The following is a 6,000-nucleotide window of genomic DNA, read 5'->3' on the forward strand; positions in this document are numbered from 1 at the left end:
TTCAGCAATTTTCAGATCATACATAGTTGACCATGTTTAAGGAAATATTTTTGAAATGTTATGTCTCAAACTCTCCTTCCTCTTCTATCAACTTGGTGGTTCACCTTTAAACAGACTATCAGAAAATACTACATTTTCCAAGGAAATGGTCCCTCTTCCCAGGATTAGGCCAGCACCATTTTCACAGAAGCAGATACATTTCTTTAGTGCCATTGATGGCTAGTGAATGAGAAAAGAGAATACATATTTCCTTTTCACCAGTTCATTTGGTTTGGGTTTTTTTGTTTTTTTTTGTTTTTTTTAATTCCTACCATCTTGGCCATTAGAATACTGGGCTTTAAATTTAAAAGAAAGGGAAATGGCTGAAAGGCCCACCACAAAATTACACAGTGGCAAAACCAGGAGAAAAGCTCTACAGTTCTGGAGCTCCTTGTAAACTCCTTGGGCGACTGGACCAAGTTTTCCATCACTACCAACCTTTCCCTAGCCCCAACTTGCTGAGAGAAGGAGGAATCACTAACTGTACTATATTGCCATATTTACTAAGAACAGTCAGTTCAGGGCAACTATGAACTACTTTACCTCTCTGGATGAGGGGAGGAAGGGAAGGATTCTGTTCTTAAACATCATCATTATTAGTTAACATTTGTTGAATAGCAACTATGTGCTAGGCACTGTGCCAAGTATCTCATGAATTATCTAATTTAGTCCTCATGGTTTGAAACCAGGAGGCACTATTATTATTCCTAGCTTGTTTTGTTTAGTTTTTTTACAGACAGCTGTCTAGCTCTGTTGCCCAGGCTGGAGTGCAGTAACGCAATCATAGCTCACTGCAGGCTCGAACTCTTGGGCTCAAGCGATCCTCCCACCTCAGCATCCCAAGTAGCTAAGACTACAGGTAATTTTTAAATATTTTGTAGAAACAGGGTCTCACTATGTGGCCCAGGCTGGTCTCAAACTCCTGGCCCCAAGCCATCCTCCCACCTCGGCCTCCCAAAGCCTTGGTACTACATGTGTGAGGCACGGCACCTGGCCTTTGATTTATGTTTTAAAAGAAGAAAGTGAAGCTCAGAGGCTAGGCAAATTGTCCAAGGCTGCAGACCTCTAAATGGTGAAGGCAGCAACCGAACCCAGCCATTCTTCCCAGACTTCCCAGGCTTGCCCTCATCAGCGTGCCTGGCTGCCTCTACCTAGGACGTTCCAAGTCCCTGACTGTCACGCCAGAGTTGCAAACATCTTTCTTGAAGGCAATACATTTTAAGTACATTCAGGACAATGCCAAAGTCCTATTTTGTAAACTTGAGCTCAAATGTTGTATAAAAGTTGTGGATACAACCATATCCTTGGATCCCTCAAAGAAATTCTGAGGTTTTAACTTATCAGTCAGTAAGGTGGGCCATTATTTCCAAAGCATACTTCACTTAATTTTAAACGCACATTCAGCACAGTGGCAAAGTCACACACAGCTTAAACAAGGTGGGAACTGCAGCTCCTTGCAAAAGAAAAGGCAAACAGAGCTCCGTGCTGTGTAGAATTCCTGACTCCAGGCCCACCTGCCTGATGAAACACTGCAAAAAGCAAAGGACAGCCATTTCCACCTCTCTTTGGAACTGTCATAATTCTAAAGGTTTGGGGAGGAAACCTTAGTTCTCTTCATATACATTAAGTTTTAAATATGAGTTGGTTTAGCTATGGCACTGGCATTAACACAAGCCAGAGATAGGTGGAAAGTCCATCAAGCCCTAAAGCCTAGCATAATCAAACCTGAACCCCGGGGTACAGCACACACCCAGCAGTCCATAAAGCGCTCTTCAGTAACTGACTTTGCCAAAAATAAAAAAATAACCTGGAAGAATAAACAGTCCTCTTTGGAACAGGGCGGACTCTTGGATCTGTTAACCTCTTTAAGCCTCAGTTTCCTCATCTGTGAAACAGAAATAACCTCCTGGGAAGAGGTTGTAAGGTTTAAAGAGAAAATGAAGAGCCTTCCACATTGTGTAGGGGAGAGTCCCTCGTCCATTAGCCCTTCCTAAAAACCAGTGCCTGCCCTTTCCTTCCAACAGAAGAAGGGGGTGGAGGCAGATAAGACAAGACACGAAAACGTGAATTCCATCGATTGACTGCGAGGGGCTAGGGTTCACAGCAAGCAGAACGTCCTGGGTTTCTCTTCAATACCACCTCCTCCTCTCCTGTTCAGATGCTGAGAAACATCTGGCGCAGTAGAGATGCTGCCTCTGACATTTCTATGACAAAACGCGTGCCTGTGCTAGGGTTTGCACAGGCACAAGTTATCACAACCTCGGGATGGGGCTGGGGATGGCGGACAGGAGCTCCTTTAATTTCCCCAGCTGGCCTCTCCCCTTGTGAGGAACTTCTCATTGCAATAAACTGTCAGACTTCACAAGATCTCTCATGCCAACGCCTGAAGCTCTTAATCCCGCACCTGACCCAGATTGCGGCCTGGACTGGAGCCTCCCCGCCGCTCACTCACTGTAATGCAATTACCGCCTTCTGGAGCTCCACTCGGGGTGCCAGGGACTGCTGGCTGTCACCCGGGGACTAAACCACTCCCTTCGGGGAGCCCGCACGCGCGCAGAAACGTGGGCAGCTGGGGTGGCCCGGCGCACCACGCGTCGGGTTCAAACCCGCGCGGGCCCTGCGGAGGCGCCGGTCTGGGACCCCGGGCTGGGGCGCGGGAGCCACCGCAGCTCCGGCCACTTGCGGCTGGTGTCGGGAAAGGAACCGGGCGATGTCGTAGTTCTGATCACTGGCGCGCCACTCCCCGGGCCACCCGCCTCCCCGCCTTGCTCTCAGCGTAACGGGCAGCCGCGCTAACTTCCCGAAACTCCGCGGAGAGAAACCCTGCCCCGGCCCGCTCCTCCCCGAGGCGCGCTCCGGGGACGGAAGTGGGTGGGAGCCGCGGCCGCGCCGCGCCTTTGTTACGGCTCGGGGACCCCGCGGGCCGAGCGCAGCGCCCCGTCGCAGCGGCCCGGGCACCCGCCGGCCTCCACCCCCGGAAGGCCCCCCTGTTCCCGCTTCGGTCCCCGGCAGGGCCGCCCGCAGCCAGAGCGAGACTGACCCGCGCCTCCCGCCCCGGAGCAGAGCGCAGCGGCGCGTCCTGGCGTCTGCCGGCCCCGGCTCCGCGCGCCCCTCGGCCACCGCGCGGAGGGACTTTGCTCACCTACCCGGCTCTTCCACACCTCCCGGTGGCAGGATCGCCGCTTCCCGCCGACAGCGGCTCGGCGGCCCCGACTTCTCAGCAGCGCCGCGGCCACGCCCCGCCTCGTTCCCACCGCGCGGGGAGCGGGTCCCCGCTCGGGATGATTCACTGCGCTCCTTACCTGGAGGCTCGCGCGTCCCCACCCCTTGCGACCCGCGCGGCGGCCGGGAGCTGGCGCCCTCTGCTGGGCCACCAGGCGGGAGCACCCTCGGACTGGGCAAGGATCGGGCGGAGAGGGTGGGGACACAGAGGGGGGCCAAGCACAAGCACCCCTGCCTCTCTCAACGCGGGCACCCCTTCCCAAAACAGGGGCCAGTGCGCGGGGACCACGCTGGGACGACTCTCGGGGGAAGCACCAGAGCTGTCCCCACGCCCCAGAACACGAACTCGCGCCCGGAGCCGACCCCCTCCACGGCTAGCGGGTCCAGCCGCGTCCTCGGAGGTGGCCCAAGGAAACCGCGATGAATCGGCATAAGCACGTCCTGTCTTAAAACACCGGAAAGGCAGATTTTACTTTGTTTGGAAACTAAGTTTGTGTCCTGTGTCTCAGTAGCTCTCAGGGTGGTGGCAGTCACGCCCCCCGGGTCCCAGGGCTGGGAAGATGCTTGGGCTAGCCCCCGCTGCAGCCCCGGAGATGCGGGGCTTTAGGATCCCAGTGGGGCTGGAGGCCAGGGCCGCCCTATCGCTCTCCCGGCCGGGGGTGTGGCTGTCCAACTCGCTCTGTCGTCCGAGTGAACTCTTTCCAGCAGGTTGGCCTCTCAGGCTGTCCCCTGAGGACCTGAGCGAAACTCTGGAGGGGACCAGGAAGAAGGGAGAGAGGACATTTCCGAGACCTTCCCGGGGGTGCGCCCACACTCACGCGCCCACACTCGCGTCCCCACCTTCCCCCCCGACTCACCTCCGCGCGCTCCTGCAGAGCCCGACTGCGCCCGCCCTCCTCGCCCACCTGCCGGGCCCGGGCCGGGGGTGCACACTAGCGCGGGGCCTTGGTGGTGCGGCACCGTCCCCTGCCCAAGCTGGCTCTCGAGGAGGTGTGGGCCCCGGGAAAGTCGGCCAGGGCCACTGTCGCCGTCGCCGCCGGAGCAGAGCCAGTGGCGAGCTCGTCAGGGCGGACCGGGCGCCTCCGTCCCCGAGAGCCGGCGCGCGAGTCCCGGCCAGCGGGCAGGCGCCCGGTATTAATTGTAGGGCCCCCGGGTGTCGGCCGCCAGGCGCTCTGAGTGGCTCGGACCGCGCGCCAGGCCGGCGGGGCCGGCGCCACCCACCCCCTCGGCGCGCGCCCGGCCCAGGGACGCGCCCACGCGCACGCGCCCAGCGGCTCAGGGCTCCCTGGCTCTCACCGGCTCTGCTGCCCGGAGGCAGCCGCTTACCCTGGAGCCCTGAGAGGCCCCTTTGAGTCTCCAGACCTTCCAGGGATAAATAAAATCTGGCGACCTGTGCCAACGCTGTGGGCCAGTTGCAAAGGAGACCGTCCTTGCTGGCCACGCGCACCTGTGAAAAAGTCGCGCCACCCCCCAATCCCCTCCACCTGGACCGAACCCTGCCTCGGTGGTTCTCGCACTTTAGCTACACCAGAGTCCTCCAACGTTTGTGAAAACACCATGACTGCCCCTCTTCGTGCCCCCTCCAGTGTCTGATTCTGTAAGACTTCTGTGGGGCCCGAGAATTTGCACTTCGAACAGATTCCCAGGTGATGCTGAGGCAGCCGCGAAGAGAGTTAGGGCTTGTAAAAGTGCTTGGTAAACGGCAGAACAGTAGATAAGTAGATAAATTTCAACCTGTTAAGTATGTTACTTGTCTGTTTCAGTAGGTAGAGGTAGTTGTGCTCCTCTGAGTGTTAGACTACTTTATGTTTCCTCCTGAATATGCACCATCAGACAAAAAAGAAAAGCGAGTGTTTTTGTTTGCTCTAAAAGACCACAGATTGGGTGGCCTAAGCAACAGAAATTGATTTTCTCACAGTCCTGGAGTCTGGAAGACTGTTCTGGAGATCAAGATGTGGTCAGGGTTGGTTTCTTCTGAGGCCAGTCTCCTAGGCTTGTAAATGGCTTTTTGTGGCGTCTTCACAAGGCCTTCCCTCTGTGTCTGTGTCTTAATCTTTTCTCCTAAAGACACTATATGACTTCATTTTAACTTAATCACCCCGTTAAAGACCCTGTCTCCAATTACATGCCTTTTTTTTTCTGAGACAGAGTCTTGCTCTGTCACCAAGATGTGTGTCACCTACATCACATTTTTAAGTACTGAGGGTTAGGACTTCAACATATGAATTGGGATTGGGGGGGCGGGGAGGGTGCACAATTCAGTCCATAACTGTGAGCGCCATTGCTCCTAAGATGCTAGAATAAAAATTGGACTTCAGGGCCGGGCGCGGTGGCTCACGTCTGTAATCCCAGCACTTTGGGAGGCCAAGGCGGGTGGATCACGAGGTCAGGAGATCGAGACCATCCTGGCTAACATGGTGAAACCCTGTCTCTACTAAAAATACAAGAAATTAGCCGGGCGTGGTGGCGGGCGCCTGTAGTCCCAGCTACTCGGGAGGCGGAGGCAAGAGAATGGCGTGAATCCGGGAGGCGGAGCTTGCAGTGAGCCGAGATCGCGCCACTGCACTCGAGCCTGGGCGACAGAGTGAGACTCCGTCTCAAAAAAAAAAAAAAAAAAGAGAAGAAAAAAAAAGTTGGACTTCAGCCTCCCCTATCCCCTACTCCATCTCATCCCCTCCACGACAAGCTGATCTGTGGACTCACACATTGTCAAGTGCTGTGAAGGGAAGCTGGAAGGAT

The 6,000-nt window shown here is 55.6% G+C and overlaps 1 protein-coding gene across 1 annotated transcript in view; it reads right to left on the bottom strand.

Annotated features, from left to right (window-relative positions):
• Positions 1-4,453, bottom strand: part of LOC100977039 (supervillin) — a 277,602-nt gene extending 273,149 nt beyond the window's left edge. Inside the window, exon 1 of the mRNA XM_063607305.1 lies at positions 4,119-4,453. The gene's annotated coding sequence lies outside the window, so the exon portion shown is untranslated. The remainder of the gene's footprint in view (positions 1-4,118) is intronic.
• Positions 4,454-6,000: the final 1,547 nt, after the last annotated feature.

The sequence above is a fragment of the Pan paniscus genome, chromosome 8 (genome assembly GCF_029289425.2).
Source record: "Pan paniscus chromosome 8, NHGRI_mPanPan1-v2.0_pri, whole genome shotgun sequence".
Classification (NCBI taxonomy): Eukaryota; Metazoa; Chordata; class Mammalia; order Primates; family Hominidae; genus Pan; species Pan paniscus.